This window comes from Leopardus geoffroyi, chromosome C2, assembly GCF_018350155.1.
Source record: "Leopardus geoffroyi isolate Oge1 chromosome C2, O.geoffroyi_Oge1_pat1.0, whole genome shotgun sequence".
Classification (NCBI taxonomy): Eukaryota; Metazoa; Chordata; class Mammalia; order Carnivora; family Felidae; genus Leopardus; species Leopardus geoffroyi.
Window position 1 is genome coordinate 117248330 of NC_059333.1, and position 26850 is coordinate 117275179.

The window sequence follows — 26850 nt, forward strand, 5'->3', positions numbered from 1 at the left end:
TCTGGGAAAACAAGTCGCAACTGTTACTATCAAACCATTACAGCAGTAATGATTTCAAGCGCTGTCCTTTGGAATAGCTGCCTTTGACAGCTTTGATGAACTTCCAGAAAGAAAATTACAGACTGAGAGCTTTGAGTTCTTTTTTCATGTCAAGGTTAGAAAACCGAAGAGATGTTATGGAAACCTTAAAATTATATCTAATCTTCTGTAGCAGCAGAAAAGACATGATAGAAGATCAGGCCCCAAATCCAATGGTAAACTCTGTAGAATTATAAACTGGAATATACAAACTTGAAATGTGTCTTCTTTTTGTAACTTTTTTTACATGTGTATTTATTTTTGAGACAGAGAGGCAGAGCATGAGTGGGGGAGGGGCGGGGAGAGAAAGAGAGAGAGAGAGAGAGAGAGAGAGACAGACAGACAGAATCCGAAGCGGGCTCCAGGCTCTGAGCTGTCAGCACAGAGCCAGACGCAGGGCTCGAACCCACGAACTGTGAGATCATGACCTGAGCCGAAGTCAGACACTCACCCGACTGAGCCCCCCGGGTCCCCGCAACATGGCTTGTATTTAAGTTGGACATGTTCAGCAGCAGCACATCATAAAATGGAACTGGCATATAAAGTTGGCTTGAACGGATCCTGATGGCACAGGTAAACAGCATGAAAAGGTGACTCACTTGCATGACACCTACTTCTGCTGCATTGCTGTTCCTCTATTAATCCAACACCATAGTCTCATGTGGGCTTTCTGTGATCAGTCGTTGGAGGAAGAAATTGTTAGTCTCAGTTTACACAGAATTTGTACAACACACTGGAGTCGCCCGTACACGAACTGCTGCCACATTGCAGTTTCAGTCCGGGGTGATCCTGGAGGATGGTCAACCCTCTCGTAGCTAAGACTTTAGACCATCTGTTGGGTTGTTCATTACCTTTTGTGGAATGAGAGAGATGGCTTGAGGTGATGTTGCATTTTCCTTCATGACAATGATTAATATTTATCCTCACTGACCAGGGACTTGCAAAGAGCAACATTGGAAGATTGATAGCAAGCAGGTCCAGAAGAGTTATGTGAACAAACTGCCAGATAGGCATGTAGGTCCCATGTGTGTCCACCCAAGGGCGTCTACCGCAGAGGAGGATCTCACTGATCATGTAGGCAAGGTGTTCCACACGGGACTAACAGCCTACTCTTGTATCCATCCTGAGTCCGTTTGCTTGTTGTTGTTGTTGTTGTTTAAATGATAAAAATATGGCCATATCAACAGGGATGTAGGCTATGTATGATCTCAGCCACATGGACTTTTCCCCGTTAGCGTTGACCTCCTTATTGTCTCCGGTAAGTGTCCAATCTCTGAACTACAGATGCCAATAGTGAATGTTCAATATAGCATCATTCTCTAGAGGTATTGGTTGGTCCATGAGTTGCAGTGGATGACATTATACCTCTTCCATTGTGAAAGTAATTTTTTCCCTCTCTGATATAGTCATCTGTTCCTTTTTTTCCCATAATGTCCTTGGGGTCCTGAGATCCTGATTTCAATTCTTTTGGATAACACTTAGAAGTGAGATTGCTGAATTAAACATTGACCCTTGATATCAATTTGCCTTCCATACCCACCCTGCTTCTGTCAGTACTGACCTTTATGGACTTAGAGATTTCCCTACACATCATGATGTTATCTCACATAACACTGCTTCTTACCAAGGAAGATATTTTGCGGCAAGAGAAATGCAATGGTGGGCTCACACCCAGGGACTTCTCTGACCTAATCACAAACCTCATCACTCAGAAGCAGCAGGCCTGAAAGAAAGGTGGATAGCCTACCAAAGACATTTATGATATTTGACAGAAGACCAGGAGAAGTTGAGATGCTCTCTTACAGCATGTAGTATATGCCTTGAATCAGACACAGTTATGTGATGCTATTTCTCTCATAGCCAGCATTCACAGGTCCTGAATCCAAGAAGTAGAAGTTAGAAGGGTCTCCCTCACTATTACACATAATAACTCATCACACAGACATCTTTCTTTCAGTTCATGCAACCTTGTCCAAGTGTCTGCTATGGGACACAGCAATAGGCCCATTAAACTGGAAGTTAAAACTACCACCTGATTCTTTTCAGAGGCAGGACGGAAAGAGGTGACAGTAAACGCAGTGAAACGATGATAGTATTTGTAGGGGTGAGTGTTTCAAGTTATGAAAAAAAGGGGTTTCTTCTAAAAATAAGAGCAGAAAATAGTACATTTGGACTTGAAAGATTCCCTAGACCTCATTTCTTTCCTGGATGCCAATAAGGACCATTCCAATAAAGACAAAACATTAAGGATTCAGACCCTTCTGGAATTAAGGCTTGGGACTCTTTTTGATATAAAGAATCCTATGCGACTGATCTGAGAGCAAGGTGACATGGAATGAGTAATGGGAAGAAGTAATAAATACTGATAAATATCAATGATACCCTCTTAATCACTTCCAGGACTGAGGACTCTAGCACCTGCACACAGACACACACACTGTTAGGCAGCTAGAGGTAATTACCCCAACTAATACAACAAGGGAGAACAGTGAGCATATCCTAACACAAAGTTTGTAAGAAACTGTCCTCAGAGACATATCAGGTTCAGTTAAGAAAGGAAATGGAAAGAGTACATGAGGAAAAGTTAAACTGAAAGGCAATGATGTAGAAAATAAGACCATGCAGTTTGAATATGGCAGACTGAGGTTGAGTATCAGTTCCACCATTTACTAAGTGTACCATGGGCAAGCTACTTTATAAAGTTCAGTTTCCTCATCTCCAATCTTAATAATAAGACCTACCCCATGAAATTTTTATACGAATGAACTATAGCTAAATGAACAATAGAAATGATATTGGGGAAATAATAACTAGTGCCTGTAGGTATTATGGCAGGTAGATTGTGGAGAGGGAAAAAAAAGAGATAATACAGAAGAAAATGTGTCAGATGGGCAGTATTGATTAAGGCTGTGAGTCCCAATGAGAAATAATTAAGATGGGAAGAACGTCTGTTGGATAAAAGGGAAGGCTGGGTAGGGAGTAATTTTTTATAGAAGAGTATTGGAGCAATATACACAGTCGAGATTATATTCAAAGTATCATTTCGTCAGTGTGGAAGACTGTAGAATTGTCTCATGCTGGGAAATTTGGTGATTTCTTCATAATTTCAAACCTTGAGATGAGGCCAATGACGGGGCGAGTGAGCACTGTTGACTGATATGTTTCCATAGCAGATTGTGTTTATATTGCATAGGCCTTCAGCTTCATCCCTAATCAATGAATGCATAACAAAAGGCCAACCAACCAGCCAGTAAACCAAAAAGTCATTGAGGCGCAAAACATCTAATAGACAAGAGAAAATGAGAATTTGGTTCACGTGAATCTTGTCAATAGTTAATTGATTCTGTACATTTAAATATGGAAATAGAGATACTTATGTTAGTATTTAGAAACATTAGTATTAGAAATATTATATTCTGTATTAAAGCTGTATATCCTTTCCTCTCTACCTCCTAACAATGTAGCAACATTCTATCTACATTAATAAAATTAATTAGGGGCTTCCATTGTTCATGTTTTTTTGCAAACTCCACATGCTCTCAGAATGATTAAGAAGGCCATCTTCAGGGTGAGTGGCAGTCTCCTTTGGCCACATAAGCTGAAGCTCTCTCCCTTCCCTCCCTCTTCTTCCTCTTTCCCAGTGTGCCTTTTGCTTTCTCTTTGATTGCAGGAGTCATTTTCTCCATTCTGTCCTCTTCTGGGTATGCAAACGTAAATGCTGAATTACTCCAACTTAGGTAACCCTTAGGATAATTTTTTAAGCAGCAGGAAACAGGGCTATCTGGCTGCGCAGATAATGATATCAGCTGCTTCCTTCCAAAACAACAGGTGCTTTGGCATAAAAATGTATATCATCATACTGAGATGATGACATCAGTTCATACTTCAGCTTAATTATAAACTACCTCCATTAATCCTCAAATAATTAAACATTTTGTGTGTGCTGCAAGGTGAAATGTAAAGTTAAAGGTGCCTGGCTGTTTATTATAGGGTTTTGAAAATGTATTTTCTCCACAATGCCTTTCTTTGTACACCAGTGGAATAAAATTCAAAGTGTATTTCAAATATCAAATTTTGCTTCTATCAGAGAAACGTAAGACATAAAATCATTAGTGAGATATAATTTTTCCATATGTTTGTATGAACTTAGAACCACCACAAGAAATGCTAATAGCTATGCAGCCTATATATGATTGTGAATTAATAGCAAAATAATTCTAATTAAAATATTAAATATTTGAAGCTCCCTTCATGCTCTGTCTCTCTCTGTCCCCCAAAAAATAAATAAACGTCAATTTTATATTTTTAATAACGTACGCCAAAAACTTGCATTTACATTTCACTAAAAACAAATATTAAACCTAGTAGGGTCTGATGTCTACAGTGAAAATTGGGTACATCAGATGTTTTTGTTAAAAATGAAACAGTTATTTATGAAGTAATATTTGACTCATTGATTATATTTTTAATATTTAGAAATTTTAACGAAAAATTTTTGTTATATTATTTATACCATCAAACCCAAAACAGAATTACATAACTTAAAACATGTCTCGATTCGGTATAGAAATACAACAAATAAGATTACTGTCTTCTTCTTTAACTTTAAAACATAGAACTGGACTTCTTGAAAACAGTTGTCACCTTCAGAAGCCAGATGTGTTTCTAAGCAAATTACTTATATGGAATATATCCAAGGACAGCCATTTACGACTCAATAAATTATGCATTTGTCATTTGTTATTGGGTAAGAGTTAAGCTGACATCTTTGACATGCATACAAGTGTCCCAGCACTTAGTAATTACATTAACAATTTAGCAGAGGTGATTTTCTGGGGGAATGAGAGAACAGTGGTTTATAAAATTGTGTTTTATCACAGAAGCAGGCATTTCTACAGATTTTAATTATTCACTACACATCCATTAAAAAGTCCACCTTTCTTAGGTTATATTACAATTGATATAAATTCTGTGGAGTTCCCAGGAGTGCATCATTATCCGTTTATCATGAGGACGGCATAACAGCTGTACCAAGTTGTTCTTAAAAGGAGTATTTTTTTCCCATTTTTTAAAATGTAACCAGTTAACAAGACTTTTTCTCTTGGTAGGCACATAATGATAAATTCATACAAGAAGAGTTTTATTTTTTACAAGTAAAAGTCAGACTGGAAATTTTCAGTGGATTTAGCTGGAACATTTGGGTGGCCATATGGAGCGCTCCGTGGCGCCACGGGACCACGCAGCTATGAAATCTGATCACTATCTCCCCAGTGACAGCTGGGCCTTTACACCATCAGAAAATTTTCAGACTTCTAATTTGTCATAACTACCTCCTGTGGAAAGGAAATATGTTATGTAGCCAGATACAAAAATTCTTAGTACCCTGCACTATAAACGGTTAATTCCTTAACTGCATTTTGTGATTCACTGATGCAACTCGTATACCAAAAACATATGGAGTCTTGTTCAGTTGGGGTTGGCCAATTGCTCCGCCCATTCAAAAAGCCATTTCCACGGGATTGTATCCAGAGAAAGGTTCTGTCACAGAGCTTAGCATTTTAAGTACATTTAACTTTTAGTTGCTCTCGAAAAGTCAGTGATGTCACTGAGAGGTTTCATCTTAGTTCCACTGGTCCATATTGGTCTATTTAAGTCTAATGACTCTTCATTTGAGTAGTTGAATATTATGCTACAGCTCCTAGTCCCTGCTTCTTTCTACATCGTGGGGCCAAATCTGTTCTCCTGCTGTGATGCTTTCAATCTACCAGCAGCTCACGAGCTTATTAAGTATTCCTCCAGCTACCCAAAGAGATAGAGCTGTGTTTTGCTACTCTCCCTTTCTGACCACTTAACCTGAGTTTCCACTTGGGAATTCCCCCCATAACCATCCCCATCATGGGAAGAACTCCTAGGATGTAATTTGTATTTTTCCTCAACTCAACTGTCCTGAAAGATGCAATTTTAAGTGACTCCACCTTCGACTTCTGCTGACCAAATCCTTTCGCTTGGTAGCTTTTTAACGTCTCAGTTTATTATTAATTAAAAAAAAAAAAACCCGTTGTACTCGACTTTCTAAATGGAAGCTCTACACAGTCTCCAATTCAATGTAATGAAGAGAGCCTTTGTGGTGGTCTTTTCTTCCTCCTCTTGTTTATCCATCTTTACTGACATTAGCTCTGCAGGGATTAGGAGAGTACTTTTGAATTCATCACTAGGTGCTCCATGTCTTTTGCAACTTAAAAATCCAAACTTTATCTATGGTAATTTTATAGCACAGTTTATATAATAATAATAGCTAATATCTACTTAGCTCTTACTATGTGTCTGGCACTAGTGTAAACACTTCAAATAAACAGACTCATTTATACCCTATAACATGCCTGTGAAATTGACATAGTTGTTGTCATTCTCATTTTAGAGATGCGGAAGCCCAAGGTCCAATTTGACCAATGGCACACAACTTATTAGTGTCAGATTCAGGATTTGAAGCCAGGCCGTCAGGATTGAGAGCCAGTGTTGTTAACCACTATATACCATGATACATGTCAAACTAGGAATGTGGGGAATCGCCCTGACACTGAAACAAATAGAAAACAAACAAGTACAGATTCTATTAGTTCTGCTACTTTGAACTCTGTAATACTAACAATGGCACCCACTCTGGGACTCTTCCCTCATTTTTAAGATAACAAGATGAGGTTAGTGTTGGTGTTGTTTTTTGCTGTTTTGGGTGGTGGTGGTGGTGGTTTGTTTGGTTGCAGCAATAAAATGCCAAGATACAGGTTCTTTATGGGCGATGAGAGTTCACAGCTCTTCATAGAGGTCTTGGTTATGTCACAGACACCATTTCAATGCCATTTTCTTTAATTGCCACATTGCTGGTACTATTATTCTATATACGGGTTTTCAATCTAGCCAACACAATGTTTTCTATTACTTATTACTCAGTACTCTATTCTTCAGTACTTTTTCTTTATGCTCTATATGAAAATCAATTCCAAGAAAAATCTTGCTTTTAATTCCATACATCTACTATCCTCACATCCCAAACCTCCTTCTGATTTATCCAGGCCAATCCTCTTTCTCTGACCTAAACCAAGTTTTTGTCATGCCAATCATTACATCCTATAATATGCATTAGCCATTCTTTTTTCCCTTATTCAAATGGACATTGCATTTACTCAAGAAGTGCTAACTCAGGGTTGAATGGAGTCCCTCAAAGCACTACAGCTTGCCTTTCAGCACTGCCTTTAAATTGCATTTCAAATATCCCATGTAATTTCCCCATTTACAGAAAATACCCAGCTTTGCAGCTTTACTTAATCTTTCCAGAATGTCTGCTTTTGACTACGGTCTTTACACAGATTTACAACATACCTTCACTGCAATACTTAAACTAGCATTTGACTGAATAACTAGGGACAGTAGACTAGCCAAGTGGACACATGAACAAGACCATCACAGTCCACCCCTTGTCGAACCATCTATCTCTCTGGAACACATTTTAAATCTTATTTAATCTCCAAATAAAAGCAACAACAAAGTCATATTTCTACTGAACATAATACAACTATTTTGGGTACAATGGAAACCAAACTAACCATTTTCTTTAAGAGGATGAAAAGTTTTTGGGTGATGTTCACTCTCTTTCTTTAATATCCTGTAGCTTCAATACTGTGATATAAAGTTAACTATTGTTATGTTATGTATTGTGAATACATTTTATATTATATTATAAAGGTATAATAGAAGGAATAAAAGGTTGGTTATTATACATATATACATATATTCATTACAAAATAAGGAAGAAAAACAATGATTATAATCTTTGTTTCTATAGTGATCACATGGTCAAAGGTAGCATGTTTAATTACCTTCTTCCATTACCCATTCCATACTTCCTTTTCCCACAGCTTTCATTTGGTGGCATTCCCTTAAACTTTCCCTCTTGAAGGGTTTGAACCTTTAGTGGTCCTTCCTGAATTGGGTCATCATAGTTTTTCATTAACTGTAATCACAGGATATGGTGATACTAAAAGATGCTATAATGAATCTCCTATATTCCAGACATACTCTTCCTTAACTCCACTGTGTAGTAGCAAACCAATTTATCTTGCACACTAGACAGCACAGTAGCCACCTCTTTGCCACCATACTTTAGAAGTGTGAGGAGCCCAAATTGGCTGACAGTCTCAATTCTCAGTTCAATGGAATCATTGTTACGTCTTCTGGTAGAAGCAATTTTCCCTTTGGAATTAAGACCTTTAGGCCAGTAGAGCATACAGTTGTGGGGACAGGAAGCAAACATTTTTGCCAGTGGATCACTATGGATAATAGTAAGTGGTGCCCTTCTCCCTCTATCCTGAGAGTGAACCCTACCTATATGATAAAGAGCCTCATATATTGGATGCCTAATTAAGAGCATATATAGCATCTGGAGCTTTTTCAAGACCCCAAGGCATTACCACCTACCTGGCACTGTAAGTGAGTTTTCAAAAAGCCATTCAGCACCTGATAGTGGCTGTAACCAGGCCAACACTGGTGAGCAGAAGTTTATGTTACTGAGCCCATGCATAATCTCCATCCCTGCACCCATAGCCACTTTGTTCACAAAACTATTCAACAATTAGAAGAATGGCTGGGGAAAGAGACTCATTTCAGAGCCATCCTTAGCAACTGTTTAACAGAATCCTCCTTTGCTGAGGTTATCCACTTGTGGGCATACACATGGGACATAAATATCTCACATCTTCATATTCTTTGCTCAAAGAGTCTACTCACATACCTCTCGCCCAGAGGTTACCAACTTTCGAATTGTGTTCCTACCCAACTACCTGATTATTCAGCCAAATCAAACTACTGACCAAAAGCCATAAATCAGTATTGACTCTGACCACATTTAAACAACACAACTTTATTATCTTACAGTTCTCTAGGTCAAAGGTCCAACACCGTCTCAACAGGATAAAATAAAGATTTTAAAGCAGAACTGCATTTTTCCCTGTACTCTTTGGGTAGGATCTATTTCCTTGCCTTTTTCAAGTTCTACAAGATTGCTTGCATTCTTTAACTTACAGACCTCTTCTTCTGTCTTCAAAGCTAGCAAATGTGAGTTGAATCCTTCTCACATCTCTCACATGACATCACTCTGACCTCTTCCATAGTCATATCTCCCTGTGTCTCTCTTCTTCCTGTCTTTTCTACTTTTAAGGACTCATGTGATTATATTGGGCCCACCCAGATAATCCAAAATAATCTATTCATCTCCAGGTTTTTCATTTAATTACATCTACAAAGTCCACTTTGCCACATAAGGTATCATATTTATAGCTTCCACAGATTAGGATGTGAACATATTTGGAAAGCTATTGTTTCACCTTTCACACTTTATCTTTTGCACCCTAAAGATTCAAATCCATCCTACATATAGAATATATTCATCCTATCCAATGTCCACAATATCTCAACCCATTATAATATCAACTCAAAGTCCAAAATCTCATATAAATGTCATCAGCATAAAAGTCCCAAACCAATAGCATTGAAATAATCTAAATTAAGTATGAGTATAATGCATGTTGGTATAAATGCATTTGGTATAAAATTCCTATCTGTGGACCTTTGAACCTAAAAACAAGTTCTGCTCCCAAAATGTGACAGTGGGATGGGCATGGGATAACAGTTATGGACATTCCTTCTCATAATGGGAGAAAATAAAAGAAAAAAAAAGAGTCACTGAACAGTTAATTTCAAAATTCAGCGAGGCACACCCTCTTAGGTTTCAAGGCCTGGGGAGTACTTCCATCCTCTGGACTCCAGGCTCTACATTCTTGAGCTTGAAGCTCCACCCTCTTGCCTTGAGGTTCCACATTGTGAGCCATCCTTCCTATTTTATAAATGACAGCATATGTTTACTGCTGAGTGATTTTATCAGCCTGTTTCCTTCCTGGAAAATTTGGGGTATCAAAAGCCTTCTTTTATTTTGTCTTTTCTCCGTTCCTTTCGGTCCAAACTAGCAGTATTTCTCCTGGCATAACATTCTCAAGAACTTTAGGGGTTTCCTGTATATGTCCTAGAGATTCACTCCAGTAGGTAAGAATCTACTTCCTGGATCTTTCCTAGATAATCTCATCTCTGTTTTTGGCTTCTGCCTCATTGACTGAGGGAATGTATGAGTCATATATCTCATGTGCTCTCGTCAAAGTACATTTGTGTTACTAAATAATCTGACTTTTTAAAATCTTCCTGAGGTATTAGCTAAAAGTGGTATAGCCAGAATCTTGATGTTTTTCATTGGAGTCTGCTTTTCTTATGGGGAATATCTTTCTTAACTGCAGAGTCTTTTGCGTTTCTGGATAAGCTGATATTTTCCCAAACCATCAAGTCCTAGTTTCTCTGTGTTTAACAACTCTTTCTCAATTTATTTCTTTCCTTTTGCATAAGCTGCAATAAAAACCATGCTACAAATTCAACACTTTGCTTGGAGGTTTCCTGCACTAAATGTTGAATTCCATTGCTTCCAAATTCCCCTTTCTACATAAATTCAGAATATAATTCTGCTAAGGTTTCTGCACTACATAGCAAGAATGTCCCCTTTCTTTAGTTTCTAATATCATATTTCTTATATCCTCCTGAGCCCTCACCACCCACTTTTAACAACCATATATCTACTAAAAGTTTGTTCATCATAATTTAGGTATTTGCTAAGGTAATTTAGGTTTTGTCTTTTATGGTCCTCATTTGCTTTGGAGTCCTTAATAGTAGAGTTATTCACACATATTTCCGCTAATAATATGTTCAGGGCAGTCTACTTTAAACAAAACAAAACAAAACAAAACTGTTTCTCAAAATTCTAGCTTCTTCTCATTGACCACTTTTATTTTAAGGTATTTGTTACAGCAGTATCACACTTCCAGGTACCAAAATCTGTGTCAATCAAGGTTCATCCTGAAAGATAGAACCAAGAGGAAATAAATACTAAGAGATTTGTTATCAGAAATTGGCTTATGTGATTTGGGGGGCTAGATAAGCAAGTCTGAAACTTCAGCGCAGGCCATCAGGAAGGACAGGCTAGAACTCTTAGGCACAGCCGTACATCATCTATATGTGGAATTTCTTTTTCAGAGAAACCTCAGCTCTGATTTTAAGACCTTTTGACTAATTGAATCAAGCTCACCCATATTATTTAGTATAATCTTAAAGTTAACTGTCTATTATCTTTAATCACATTTATAAAATACCTGCATTGTCAGCACAGAGCCTGACGTGGGGCTCAATCTCAAGAACCGTGGTACTATGACCTGAGCAGATATCAAGAGTCAGCTGTTTAACTGACTGAGCCACCCAGGTGCTCCATAACCTTCCTTGTTTTAATCCTTGCTCAGGAACTTACTAACTCAAGCACCAAGGAACTTAATAAAAGATTCTAGCAACAATTTTCAAACATTTAAAAAGTAATAGTAACCTCTATCTGACATAGAATTGGGATGAATGCTATAAATTATTGATTACAGTATCAGGTGTATAGTAGATTTTTAATAAAGATTAATTTTTGATCTCTATGCTTCTCAAAAGTAAAAATCAGAGCCTGTGAAACTTTTTGTGGCTGCTTCCAGAAGAAGAAATTTAGTTACTGACATTTAATTAGAACTTACAGCATAATATTGCAATTATTTGCTTACCTCTGTCTCTCTGATCAATCTGCAAAGAGGCAGAGCTCCTAAGACATTTGTCATCTTTGTTCCTCCTCTTTCTGGTCTACCTTTAGTAAGTATGAATTCTAATGGCTGGGGACTATGTTTCTTATACTTCTTTTTTTAGTGTTACTATTAAAACATCATATTCATAGCAATAATAGCGCAGTATTTTTCACGATGACAATGATGATGATTTGCTACAGGGTGACAAATATGATTTGAGTGCAACATATTTGCCAGGCACTGGGAATACAAATCAACAGGGAAAGTGACTACAAATAGATCAGGGTCTAAGGGTGAGACAAATATTAAACACGTAAACTAACACGTGAGTAGTTAAAACAATAAAAAAAATTAACAGCTCTGGTGTATCTGTTATGTTCTCAGCACAGTTTTAAGCACTTTAAACTATATTAACCCAATAAAGAAAATGTATGAGGTACTATGCTTAAAGAAAGATGAGTGGAGGCACAAAAACTTCAGACCACATGAAGAAGAGCACAAATTCTACTAACTTATTCAGAGTAATGGTTTTTAGCCTCTGTTGTAAAATTCCATTAAAGGGTAGCTTATGGTTCAAACAGAAACAGCCATATTATTGTATAGTTTCTAAACATTAAACAAAGTTGAATCTGTCCAACCTCTTCTCTGAACCCTTAGAGAGGAACAAAATGACAGAAAAAAATTTTGAAGCAAAAGATATTTATGGAAAACGGCTTATTGGCAGTATAACCTAAGTTTAACCTCAGTGCTTTTGTTGAACATGGCAACCGAGTGCAGAGTCTTGCTGCCACGTTGGAACCTGGTACGATATGGGATAAATCAAGTAAACCCTATGTACAGTGATTCAAATGAGATCCATTTACTGGTGTATGTTTCCTGGCTTCTGCCACTGCCAAGGCTTTATGTTCAATGAACTCAGCCAGTCCAAAAAGTCATGTGATGCTACTGCATGGTGCCAAACGGAGGGGAGAGTTGCTGGGGAGCCTAGGAGGAGGGAAAGCTCATACAAATGAGCTTTTTGGCAAGATATAATCCCCTTTGGAAGGACCCCTACCTTTCAAAGAGCATACTGCATTTTGCTAGGAACAAATCTCAACTGTGTCCCTTTACAGAAATCCCAGGAAGCTTTACCATCACTGATAATAGCTCGAATGGTGGCAAAAAGTCTACTGTGAATGCCTACTATCTCTGCAATGAGACGATCACTTATTCTCGAAACATCTTTTCTTGCTATTTTTCTCTTCAAATGAAAACTTTCCAAATTCTCTATGTTGCAACTGCTGACTATTCCTATAATTTTTCTCTCACCTCAAAGTTAGAATTCATGAAGGATGTAAAAAAGAACATAAAAGAATAACAGTGATAACAATAGGCAGATAAAATAAAGACGTTTTGTAATGGGATTTAAGTTTATTTTAGGATGTATACTTCTTTTTGTCTCTTGCATGTAGATGATTTGTTCTCTTGATTTTAATCCCAGGCACTGAGGGGCATTTTATTTACCTTGTACCTTCCCAAAAAAATGAACAGAAGAGTCTCTTATCTTCTTATTCCAACTTTCCCAGAATAGATATATTTTTTCTACCATTTTTATTACTCTATTACTTTGGCATGTTATTATGTATTGATGTACTTGGTTTCTTGAAAGCATGAGAATATGGTTGCTACAGACACTGTTCAATATGTCTTTCATTTATTTGGCAAAAGAGAATAAGAGTTGAGATTTAGTAAAGTAGACTTTGTAATGACAAAACTGTTCATAGTTTATTCTTGAAACATGAGCATTGAATCCTTCGTGTAATTTTTATAAATGGTTGTGATTCGATTTAATTTTCTTATTAAAATATTTTTGGGGGGCACCTGGGTGGCTCAGTCGGTTGAGCGTCTAGCTTCGGCTCAGGTCATGATCTCGCAGTCTGTGAGTTCGAGACCCGTGTTGGGCTCTGTGCTGACAGCTCACAGCCTGGAGCCTGTTTCAGATTCTGTGTCTCCCTCTCTTCCTGCTCCTCCCCCGCTCGTGCTCTGTCTCTCTTTCTCTCTCAAAAATAAATAAAACATTTAAAAAAATTTTTTGGAATTATAAATAGATATGGAAGGCCACATAGTAAAAATGCCAATATCTCTAGAATAATAATGTTTAGATTTTACTATCTAAAAATTAATGTTTAAATTTTAAGTTCACACAAACATAATGTAAAAGCTATTAAATGGCTCATTCTATGTTCAAATATAGAAATGCAGCCTAGAACTGTTCTCTGTGTGTGTTACAGGGGGTGGTATAGTTTTCTCTTTCATATTGTTTAGAGACATTGTGTTCACCCAAGAAAAAAAAAAGACAAAATCTATAGATACTAAGATCGGTTGTATAAAAATTCATCTCTAAAATCAATACTCCTTGATATTTTATACTATTGCAAGGAGAATTTATAAAAGTTTATAAACCATTTATTAGAAACATCATTTTTCAAAAAAAAAATGTAGTTCCTGTGTGCTTCTTTGCTGTTGTATATTCATCTCTCTTCCCTTCTTTGTTGTCACCATCCCATAATCAACATTTGACAAAAGAATGGCAAGGCTTTCTAGGATCTATCTATGGAAGTTTTAATTAAAATTCCTCAACTAATATCTTTAGTAGTTTTTAAAGTTAAGGAGAAAGTGGTTCAACCTAGTTGAGTGTAACTATCTTACCAACATATTAAGAACAAACACCCAAGTGAGATTTACACCAGCTTTCTAAGCAATTCCCCCTTTGATTCCCGAGTGAAGAAATGGATTGAATCTGTGAGGGAGATTTTCTCTCCCCGATTCATTCTGTCCCCCACACTACCCTCCTGCAGGGGTCTGTGTCCATCCCACACTTAAATTACTATCACTTTCCTCCTTCTTTGTATTTAAACCATTGTTTGAGGGATCCTGAAAACACTATGTTCATATAGAAAAATGTTTCTTCAGTGTTTTGTATTTATCCGCGATTGTTGAAATTCATGGGGTGCTCTTTCTTATTGTTGTTAGCCTTTGCTGTTAAACAACAATGTTTGTACTGTTTTATCGATGACTTCTTGATATTGGTTTGAATAAATGTGCTTACTAGGAACAAATAATTATTCTATCCTCCAGCTTTATTACCCTACCACTTTATATTTTGAAAATGCAAGATTCTTGTTCCCTTTACTTAAACAGCCTGCTCTGTATTTTACTAACCATATCTTCTTATCTTCCTTGAGGTGATGCCCAGACACCAAAACACAACTTCTAACCGTAACTTGACAAGATTTTCATGTAATTATAATGTTCACACTTTTCCTTTGTTTTATTCTTTGAAAAAGCAAATTAATTTTAACCTTTATTAATTAGCTTTTGGCCAAGGTTAGGTAGAGAAATGCAGAATGTATGTACACATTGTACACATAAGATTGAGCACATAAACATCTACTGCTCTTCTTAAAGGCAGTTATTACACAAGGATCTCTGAAGTCTTGAGGCACCTCAGTTCCAACATGAAACTGGTCATTAAGTCTTATTAGCTCTCCCCCTAAGAGGCACCTCATCCATTTTCACTACTGCCCTCAACTCAGCATAAGTCTCCAGTATTCATCACCTAGCCTCCAAATTGCCCTCACTTCCCTTGCTTGGCTCCCTTTGCAATCCTTTCTGCACATACATTCTAGAAGAAAAGTTAGACCATGTCATACATGAGCATAGAATCCATCAGTAAGTAGCTGCACGCACATTTTTAATTTCAGACATAAAGCCTCTGATAATTTTGCTGTGGATTTCTTACCTCTCTGATTTCATCTCATACCATGTTCTTCTGTGTTCTTGGCACTCAGTGGCCACCTGACTACCCCTAGGAAACACTAAGCATAGAGCATCCCTAGGGTTTCTTCATGATCATCTTTCTGCTTGGCCCCACCTTAGCCAGATGAGCCCATGACTATCTCCTCATCATCATTCAGAAATCACTTCATTTCTGCATCCCAGAGAAATCTAAATGACTCATTCTAAAGTAGGCACCCTTCCCCTCAATCCAACTGCTCTCTATGCTGAACAGCATCACCCAGTTTTGTTGCCTTTATAACTTCCATCACCAGATCTTTCTTTATCCATTTACATATATTGCCTGTCTCCTCCTCTAGAATATAAGCTCTATGAGAGTACAGGTTACATTTTTACTATTCTATCCCCACATCTGACACAGAGTAGGTTCATTAAAAATGGAACCAGAGGTTAGTATGAAGCTTGGTTATATCAGAGAAATTACAGTAAGAAGCTATATATTATGATTATGCCTACAGTTATGATTATGATTACTATCCTAATTCAGTACTAATAAAACTTACTCTGTAGCTGACATTAAAAAAATCCACAACACATGTTTAAAATTATGCGCATGTGTCATAAAATTATTTAAAGAGAGCTAGAAATCTGTGTAAGCTAATAAATGACCATACATTATAATGCCTTTTTGTAGTCTGCTTAGAACTGATGAAACTGAAAGGAGGGGAAAGGTGGAGGGCAGGTGAGGCCCTGCTGAGTATAGAGCCGGACAGAGGGTTCTCCTGATGCATGGGGCAGGGTGGGAGAGGGCCTTCCCTGAAGATTTGCTCACTGCCTAGAGATTAGTTTGCCTTATGTTCATCCATCTGGGATGTGACAGCTAATTCATTTTCTCTTTTAAAGAAATTATAGTTCTGGCACAGGTCTTAATGCTTCACTCCTAAATCTTCCATTTTCAGTCTTGTTGGATGTTGATTTTTCTATCCACTATGAAAAAAATATGGCAGATATTTTCAAACCTAGCTTACTTGAAGCCTTCATTTCTAAGATGCACTTTAGGCCATATAATTCTATCCAGGCCTTCCGTTCATTCTTTTAAGGGGATGAGAAAGGGAAGTAGGGTAATTTCATATTACATAACAAGCATCTGTTCCTCATGGAATTTTGGAGAGTAGAAGTCCAGTGATCCTCTCCTGATAAGCAACTAAAATAAGAGTTAATGGTGGACTTTTCCCCTTTGTGGCAGAATGCCACAAGCATTCTTCAATGGGATTCAGATCATTAAGTGCATCTTGGAAAATCTGTTATCAGCAGGAGAGTGGGGGAATATGATTCATCTGAAACTCACATAAGGTTTCAATAAAAATCATTTTGGTAATATATCTGATAGGCCAGATTATTTTATACTTGAATTTGGAAGAATGGCCCCAAATCTCCCTATTACATTGTCTTTACCCTCATGATGGATAGAGAATGTTATGTATTTTATATTATTTTATTTACATTGTTTTCTTCTATTTTAAGTTCTATAAAATGAGTATATAATTGTTCAGTCCATAGACTGAATTATTCAGTCCACAGGGATAGTGTGAAAATTTTTTTAATTCCTCTAGTATATCTAACTACACACACACACACACACACACACACACACATATATATATATATATATATATATATATACATACATATATGTATTATCTGGAAGAAAGGTAAACAATATATCTGTTTGCAAGTTTTAGTTAAAATATACTGCATCTTTAGACTATGTATTCTGTCCCAAATCCACACTTATACCACATTAATACCTAGACAGTTACGATTGCCAGCCCCAGCTGAGGGCACACTGAATGTAAAGAATATACAGTTACACGTAGGAGCTACCTAGAGGACAAGGACTAGTTTCTGCAGCAAGCTTTTTGTGATGAATATCACTCCGAATACAAGTTATTTTGTGCAAAATGGCTTTTATGAGTTTTTCTTTATTACTGCAGATGTCTTGATGGCCCAGATGGTAAGATAAAGTCCCATACCTTCCAAATAAACCTAGAGAAGGCAAGCCTTCCAGAACACTTATTACCACTGAAGACAGTTCAATTTCAAAGTTTTTGCCTTGTAAAGATCAAGGCTCCAATTTATGGTTTATTAACTTTTATCCTTCAAGATGTTCTGAGAGGCAAGACTTGACACATTTCAACAGTTGATTCTTTGGGCAAGATGACTAGATGACACTTTTATATTGGATAGCCATGGCTTTTTTAGTAATGAATTTTAAACATTATTTTTTAATCAATTGAGCAATGGAGATACCATTCTATTGCATTTGTTTTCATTGTTTTGAATTTCTGAAAAACTCAGAAAACGATTTAAAATAAAAATCACCCTCAAAACCAAAGTTTTTTTATATTAAACACTTAAAAATGGTCAAAGGTCACTGTCTGAAATCAAAAGTCACCTAATTCGATACAGTTAAATGCTCAAAAAGGTCCCTCCATCAGACTGGATTTATTTAAATTGTTTGCATTTCATGTGAGCATTGATATGACTGTAGTTTTGGTTTCAAAATACTGATGCTTTCTATTCTTACAAAGTTTGTGTGTGTGTGTGTGTGTGTGCGTGTGTGTGTGTGTGTGTGTGTGATTGAGTGAATCTCCCACTGATCTCAAGCCTTCAGGGAGAGGAAGAAAAAATATTTGCCTTTACTAATCTATTATTGTGAGAATTTTAAAAATATGCATATATGGGGCGCCTGGGTGGCGCAGTCGGTTAAGCGTCCGACTTCAGCCAGGTCACGATCTCGCGGTCCGTGAGTTCGAGCCCCGCGTCGGGCTCTGGGCTGATGGCTCGGAGCCTGGAGCCTGTTTCCGATTCTGTGTCTCCCTCTCTCTCTGCCCCTCCCCCGTTCATGCTCTGTCTCTCTCTGTCCCAAAAATAAATAAACGTTGAAAAAAAAATTAAAAAAAAAATAAAAATATGCATATATAAAAGCAGAGCAAGTAAAGGGAAACATAATGGCTTTCATTTTCCAGGTCTCTGCTTCTCTTTCTTTTTTGCTTTTTTTTTTTTAATGAACAAATGCAACACTTACTTTTTGGTTTCATATGATTCTGCTAAATTTATGGAATTATCAGATTATTCTATTATAGGATTGATCACTAAGGAAAAATTCCTTTTATCATTTTCCAAAATAATGAAATTTTGCAGCTATTAACTTATAAAAACTCATTCATTTTCATTTGTTGTTGATGTTTCCTGAACAAAAAAAAGGAAATTCCCTTCTCTTCTCCATTTACAAATAATTCCCATTACCTATTCCCTCCCTTGCTTCATGATTGTGCTTATTTCTTTAAATTGTAAATGGTTAGGTCTTTCATCAGGTTGTTTTCTCAAGCTGTTATAATTTTACTTAAAAAATTAATGGAGTGTATTAGAAATCATCATTACCATTCCATTTAATAATTCCTTTAAATCTGACTCTGAAATAAAAAAACAGTCTACAGGTCACCTACTCTGTGAAACTTGTCAGGCCCCTCCTACCTGGGATACATATGCATAGCTCATTGCTTCTCTCAAATGCTAGATAAATACACCCACCACAGCACTCGCATGCTGATGCTAATAGCTCATTTTCATGTCTGCCTTCTCCGTAAGTCTGCCTTCTGAATGATATGGGTCTTGTTTACTTAATATATTTACATGTTGGTACCTGAGCAATGCCTCACATATACTAGACAATAATTAAATATTTGTTAAAATCAGTGTTTTGATTTCCACTTTTTCACATTTTTCTGATTATGAAATGATAAACCTTACTGTAGGTTATTTGAAAATTAGCTAAAAATACAAAAACACATTCATTACTTTTAACTCTACCACCCTAAAATAGCCACTGCTATACGTACATCTTAAATTTTCCTTATTGAATTTGATTTGTGGCTTGAGATGAATAAACAAGAGCTTCTACAACCCCCAAAGGCCCCCTTTTCTGTCCTTGACTGTATTGCATTTCACAATTTACTTAACAGATTATGTATTTTTTGAAGTTTCTCTTATCCACTGGCTCTTTTGCCTGCCCTTTTTATCTATCTATCTATCTATCTATCTGTTTTTTTCATACAACAAATATCAGTTGACCTTCTGCTATGATTTCGGTACTACCTAGACCTGAAAAAAATAATACTGAGAAAACATACAAATCTTTGCTTTCATTGAATTTATAGATAGGAGAGCAGATGGTACCAGGTAACTTATAAAAGAAAAGATTAAGAGTTTGATTTTTAAAATGTGAGTCCTCGGGGCGCCTGGGTGGCGCAGTCGGTTAAGCGTCCAACTTCAGCCAGGTCACGATCTCGCGGTCCGTGAGTTCGAGCCCCGCGTCAGGCTCTGGGCTGATGGCTCAGCCTGAAGCCTGTTTCCGATTCTGTGTCTCCCTCTCTCTCTGCCCCTCCCCTGTTCATGCTCTGTCTCTCTCTGTCCCAAAAATAAATAAACGTTGAAAAAAAAAATTTTAAATGTGAGTCCTCTTCTAGGTGGGTGATGCAAAAGAAAACATGGATAATCTGCAATGTTCATAATCTAGATGTTCAGGAATTGTTGGTGTTTGAACATCTGCCAAGGTGACTACACTAAACAATAGATTTTCAGTGTAAATGAAACAGCCTTCCATCGGAAGAAGATGTCATCCAGGACTTATAAAACTAGAGAGGAGAAGTCAGTGGCTGGCATCAAAATTTCAAATGACAGGTTGACTTTCTTATTAGGGGCTAATGCAGCTGGTGACTTTAAGTTGAAGCCAATGTTCATTTACCATTCCAAAAATCTTAGGGTCTTTAAGAATTAAGTCAAATCTACTCTGCCTGTTCTCTATAAATGGAACAACAAAGCCTGGATGACAGCACATTTGTTTATAGCATGGTCTACATGGTGAGAGATCTATTGCTCAGGAAAAAAATATATTTCTTTCAAAATATTACTGCTCATTGACAATGCACCTGGTCACCAAGAGCTCTGATGGAGATATACAATGTGATGAATATTGTTTCCATCCCTGCTAACACAACATCCATTCCACAGACCACGGATCATGGAATAATTTCTACTTTCAAGTTTTAGTATTTAAAAATAAATTTTCTAAGGCTATAGCTGCCATGGATAGTGATTCCTCTGAGGGGTCTGGCAGAGTAAATCGAGAACTTTCTGGAAAAGATTCACCATTTTTAATTCATGGGAAGAGGTCAACATATCAGCATGAATAGGAGTTTCAAAGAAACTGGTTCCAACGCTGATGGATGACTTTGAGGGGTTCAAGATTTTAATGGAGGAAGTAACTGCGGATGTAGGAGAAAGAACAAGAGAACTACAATAGAAGTAGGGCTTAAAACTGTGACTGAATGGCTGTAATCTCATGATCAAACTTTAACAGATGAGGAGTTCCTTTAATGGATGAACAAAGAGAGTGGCTTCTTGAAATGGAATCTACCCGGTGAAGATGCTGTTAAGATTGCTGAAATGAATACAAAAGATTTAGAATATAACACAAACATAGTTGATAATGCAGTAGCAGAGTTTGAGAGGATTGATTCCAATACTGAAAGAAATTCTACTATTGGTAAAATGCTGTCAAATGTAGTCACATGCTACAGGGAAATTGTTCATGGAAGAGTCAATGGTTGGGCAAAATTCATTATTGTCTTATTTTAAGACAACAGCCACAGCCACCCCAATCTTTATCAACCAGCACCTTTACTAGTCAGCTGCCATCAACATCAAGACAAGACCCTCCACCAGCCAAAAGATTACAGCTTACTGAAAGCTCAGATGATGGTTAGCATTTTTTATCAGTAAAGTATTTTTAATTAAGGTATGCACATTTTTTGACATAATGCTATTGCATATTTAATAGGTTATGGTATAGTGTAATGTAACTTTTATATGCACTTGGAAACCAAAAAATTAATTTGCCTTGCTTTATTGTCATATTCACTTTTTTGTAGTAGTCTGGTACTGAACCTACAGTATCTCTGAGGTGTGATTACACTACCAAACAGCTTTCCAAATTTATACCCACCGGCGAAGTGTGAGAGTTCCAGTTGCTCCAAATCACCATCACCCCTTGCTATGATCAACTTTTAATGGAGTCTAGTAATAATTTAAAGAGATAATCCTGGAATTTAAATCTATCACAAGGAATACACCTCCATTAATAGTATTATTATAAATCTAAGTTTAAATATTTCATTTTAGTTGATATGTACTTCCCTCCTCCCACCCCACTTTGGCATGCACACAAACACAAACTCACATAAACACACCAACAACTGAAATAACAAGAGCTCCATTTGCTAGTTCTGGAAGAACTCTGTGATTTCCTATTGTGTTTTGGAAAAAAAAAAAAAACACCGTGCATTTGTATGCTTTAGAGAAATTTAGAAAAACAGGGAAGCATCCTATTATCTTTAAGAGTATCATTTTAAAACCTCAGAAACTGTCTCTAGCCGGTGCTTTCAAAGTCAGCTCAAAGTGCAGTGGGATGTGCAGAAAACGTTCATTAGTCAGGCACACCGCGAGTTAAGTCCTTACTTCTAGGAATCATTTCTAATCATTTGTAATTAGAGTAATGCTTTTGAAAACGTTTGCATTACTAACCATGAGGAGTTGAAACTTTCTCTTCTGGGAAAGTGAGCAGATGGTGTCACTTCATTTACTTTTTCCCATTCGGCGGGGAGGACTAAGGGATTTAACTTGTCCTTTCCGTCTCTCCTGCCTGGGGTTTGGATAGTTGTCTAGTCTGTGGTCGTAGCTCTTGGCTCAGCTATTTCTTGTCCAGTTCCTTTTGTTTGATATCACTTTGATCTTCGCCCAATATCAGCGATGCCTTGCTTGGATGACTCTCTCGCTCTAGCTCTTACTCTTTTCCTTGGCAGGAGTATTCTTTTCTTTTGGTTGTAAGAATCTGGCCAGTAATGAGGTGGTAAGCTCCTGTCGAAGCAGCAGGAGTTGTCAGTGCTCCTTTCTTTCATTAACTTTCTTGGGCTGTAGCCACAACAGCAAGACTTCAGGGACTGAGAATTTAACCTTCTCCAGCACTGATCATTTTTCCACATGGATTCACATGGCCCCATAGCCCCTTGGCCCCTTTCACCACCTCCTTCCCTCCACCCTGCTTTTTATAGATTATCCTGAACTTTCTGTCCAATGCTCTCCAGGGCCACCATGAAATAATACGCTTGAAGTATTTCTTTTTTTATTTTTTCAGTTAACTACCTTTTATTCATTGTTGTTACATGAAGAGCACATTCATACGGCTTGAACAAAAGGTGCTGAAATTTCAGATAACAGCTGTGGCAAATTATCTTTTCTCTTATGAAATAAGCAAGTAATTGGTAACCACACTTTGTAGCATAATGTCATGTATTTTAATCCTAGTAGAAGAATGAAAATCTTGTGCTTAATAGTAATGATTATATATATTACAATATATAATGTAAATGTGTGTATATATATTATATATAATATGTATATTATATATATATATATATATACACATATATATGATGTAATTAGAAAAATCCCTTTCTCTTGAAGTAGTGGCCATTTACTTAAATAATCATAACATCACTCCCCACTTGATTCATTCTAAAAGAAACAATACATTGATATACTCACTGGAAACTCTGACCAACTTAACGATAGCAATAATATAATAACAGTAATATCAGTAATGATGGTGATGGCAATAAAACTATCATGTTTTAGATGCATGTTATATGCCAGATACAAAGCCATACATTATTTGTTTAGTGTGTGTATATGTGCAAAATTTATCGTTCTCAGTTAAAACTTGTATAACAGTTATGATCATGTCCAGTTTACAGATAAAGGAAATGATGCACAAACAAATTTCTTGCCCAAAGTTAGACTTACTCTGAACGATTGCTCTCTTCCCTCACTTCCCACACCCTCTTCCCCTAGTCAATTTGCTATTCTCTCAGATTTAGCATAGCACATATCAATATTCATTTATCATCCCCCATATAATACGAGCATTCATTTGTAAAAGCATTTCCTAAGAATAGATGGGTATAACCTAGTCTTGGACCTATCATTATAAGCCATACAATGTTGAAACAGTAGATTTGCTTGGTACTTCAAGCTTATTTTGAAATGATTTCTGGGGGCGCCTGGGTGGCTCAGTCGGTTAAGCAGCCGACTTTGGCTCAGGTCATGATCTCGCAGTCCGTGGGTTTGAGCCCCGTGTCAGGCTCTGTGCTGACAGCTCGGAGCCTGGAGCCTGTTTTGGATTCTGTGTCTCCCTCTCTCTGACCCTCCCCCGTTCATGCTCTGTCTCTCTCTGTCTCAAAAAAATAAATAAACGTTAAAAAAAGAAAGAAAAGAAAAAAAATTTTGAAATGATTTCTGTATACTAATGGAAGATCCAAACTCACTGGTGTTTTGTCTTGTTATAGACTGATAGATTTATTTATAATAACTGATGAATTATGCTTTTGTGTTTGTAAGATTAGAGGATATATAAAAGCACGTGTACTATTAACTAGTTTTAATTTATATTACTTCCATTAATTTCCAATTTGCCATTAGGGACTAAGATGATTTTCCATTCTTTAGATCTCTATTGACACCAAATTACTATCAATACAGAACAATGTCCATATTGGGCACTACCTTCTTGATACGTGCCATTATGTACTTTATTATAGTTTCTCATTTCCTGGTCTGCCAGTTGCTCTAATGTTCCTTCATTTTTATACATGCAACTCTCTTAGACTCATATTTGCTGATGGATATATTTCTATCATCTTTCATCACTAGAAGCCATGGGCTTTTAGTTAGCCTGGGGAAATTAAAAAAGCAACATCCTCAACACAGGGCTCTTTATCTCTTAATGTTTGACAGCATAAGCAAAATGCCAGTCTCAGTCAATTCAACTTCATCAGATAGTCTACTAGCGGATTAGACACTGTGGCAATTACCTTCAAGGACAGAGAATGAGTTCAGGAAAGAATACAGAGGGAGTTGCAGATTATGAAGACATAAAAATTATAAAACAAAGATAGAAATTGTACTGTATCTAGAGATGTTTCTTGTAAGGAGATGTAAGGTGTTAAAAGATTTCATTACTTTTAGTTCAATAAGATATCAATTAAAGGCAAAAAGAAAGCATTTATTGTATTTCTAAAAATTACATGCAAATGACCCCAACTTTAAAGTCAAAATGCTATTGCCAGAGTAATAATTTTTCAGTGGTTAATCCCCTTAATTCATTTCCCCAGAGTAACTGAATCTGTTGCAAGCACTGGGGCCCAAGGAATTAAAACAGCCAGGCATAGCAGAAAGAGACTTGGGTGACAGCAAGAGAACTTGGCTTAGTCCTTGACCTCCCACTCTGCTCTTAACATCCCCAGGTGACCTTGGGTAAGTACCTCACCTTTATGGTCCTTCCTTTTCTATACAATAGGGATTTGGGGGAAATAAACTGTTCTGTCCTTTTAAATTCCAGACATTTATTATTATTTTCTGTATTAAGAGAGGGGTTTACTAAAACTGTTTGAGTAAATCATGCTTCATGTTATTCACTATGGGAGAGGAGCAGGAACCTGAGAGAAATTGCCTAACTTACTAGAAACAATGACTACTCCTTCATTATAGGTAGAGCTAATTGAAGATGACTGGTTTTGTGAATTTGACAGTTCCCAGTTTAAAGCCCTTTGGTGGTTCCCCATTATTCCTTAAGATAAAGATGAAACTCTTTAACCAGGGCCTGCATGGCCCCCTGCTGTCCAGCCCCTATGTTAGTTGAGGTAGGTCAATTGTGTAATGGTTCAACACAATGGATGTGTATTTCTTGTTTAGCTAATAGTCCGCTGAAGGATTCTTGTTGGCAGACTATTCTCCTAAGAGTACCCAGGAACCTAGGTTCTTCCCATCTTGTGGCTCTGCCTCCTCCCAGGACTTAAAATATTTTATATTTAGCTGACAAAGGGAAAGAGGGGTGGGCCTTGGCTCAAAAGTGATACTCATTATTTGTGCTTACATGCTATTAGTGGGAAAGAGTCACATGACCACACATAAATACAAGGATAAAATACTGGGAAATACAGTGTTGGTGAACATCCAAATAGAAGACAGAGAGAATTTGGGTACACAGGTAGCAGAGCTTCATTTCCACCTTAATGAAGTCACACATAATTTCTTTCAGTTCCTAGAATGCCTACACTCCCCTTTGCCTCCAGGCCTTCACCTAGAATCTTCTCCCTGTTCACCTGTCTCCAACTTTCCCTTCTGGTCTAGGTTGCTGGTGACTTCCCTTCTGGGCTCGCATGAGATTTTATTTCTATTTGATCTTTACTTTATAATAATACTCACTGCAGTTTATTTCACTTAATTATATGTTTTCTCTGCTAGATTCTACACTCCTGGAAGGTAGAGACCATACTTTCTCCCTGTTTGGTTCAGGAGTGATGGAAAAAGAGGACAGTAAGAGAGGAAGAGGAAAAGAAAAAGATACAGCACGTGAGAGCTGGAGAAAATATAGTTAAGTAGATAGGCTACAGTGTCAAATGTCTTGTGGTTTTTTCTTCACCTGAATAGACTAGTTGATTTGGCATGGTATTGTCAGATAGCAAAAATGTCCATCGTTTTTTTGTGGTTATAAAAACTGACGTGATATTACAATATTTTGTTGTGTTAGTACAGAATATAACAACTGCTCTGGGATGACAAGGAAACACTAATTCTAAAGGAAAGGGGCTGCATCTGAAAATATTTTCAGTGCCCCAATCTTGTGTTGCATCTCAGCAGTGTCCTTTTAAGCACCACCAAATGCTTGCTGTCTTATTCACTCTTAAGGAATTCACAGGGCTTCTCTAATCATCTTCATTGAATAGCAACTTTCTCATTCTCACTGTGAGATTCTCAGGCTGAGAGGTGAGAGGCTATATAAGAAGAATGGAACAACGATCAGAATCATTATGGTTTGCTTTTGAGAGAATTATGTGGAGATTTGAAAACACACGCAGCTGAACTACCCTCAAATTACTGTGAACTTGTTTCCTTAAAATATCTTAGAGCCAGAGAGCTACAATGTTTCCAAATTTTACATTTACTAATATATGTGTAAAATTCTTTTTTTGGTTTTGCGAGGAAATGTATTGATAGAAACTGCGGTGAAGCAGGTATGTACTCTTTCAGAAATAAGTATGTGGAAAATTCAGCAACGTGGCAAGCAGTGTTTCTGATGCCCAAATTGTAACACTTATTAGGAACCACACACAGAGGT

General features: G+C 37.1%; 1 long non-coding RNA gene and 1 pseudogene across 1 annotated transcript in view; one reads left to right on the forward strand and one right to left on the reverse strand.

Annotated features, from left to right (window-relative positions):
* LOC123611439 overlaps positions 1-26850 on the reverse strand; it is a 233729-nt gene that overhangs the window by 124687 nt on the left and 82192 nt on the right. The window lies entirely within an intron of this gene.
* On the forward strand, positions 22124-22244 carry LOC123576342 (annotated as a pseudogene).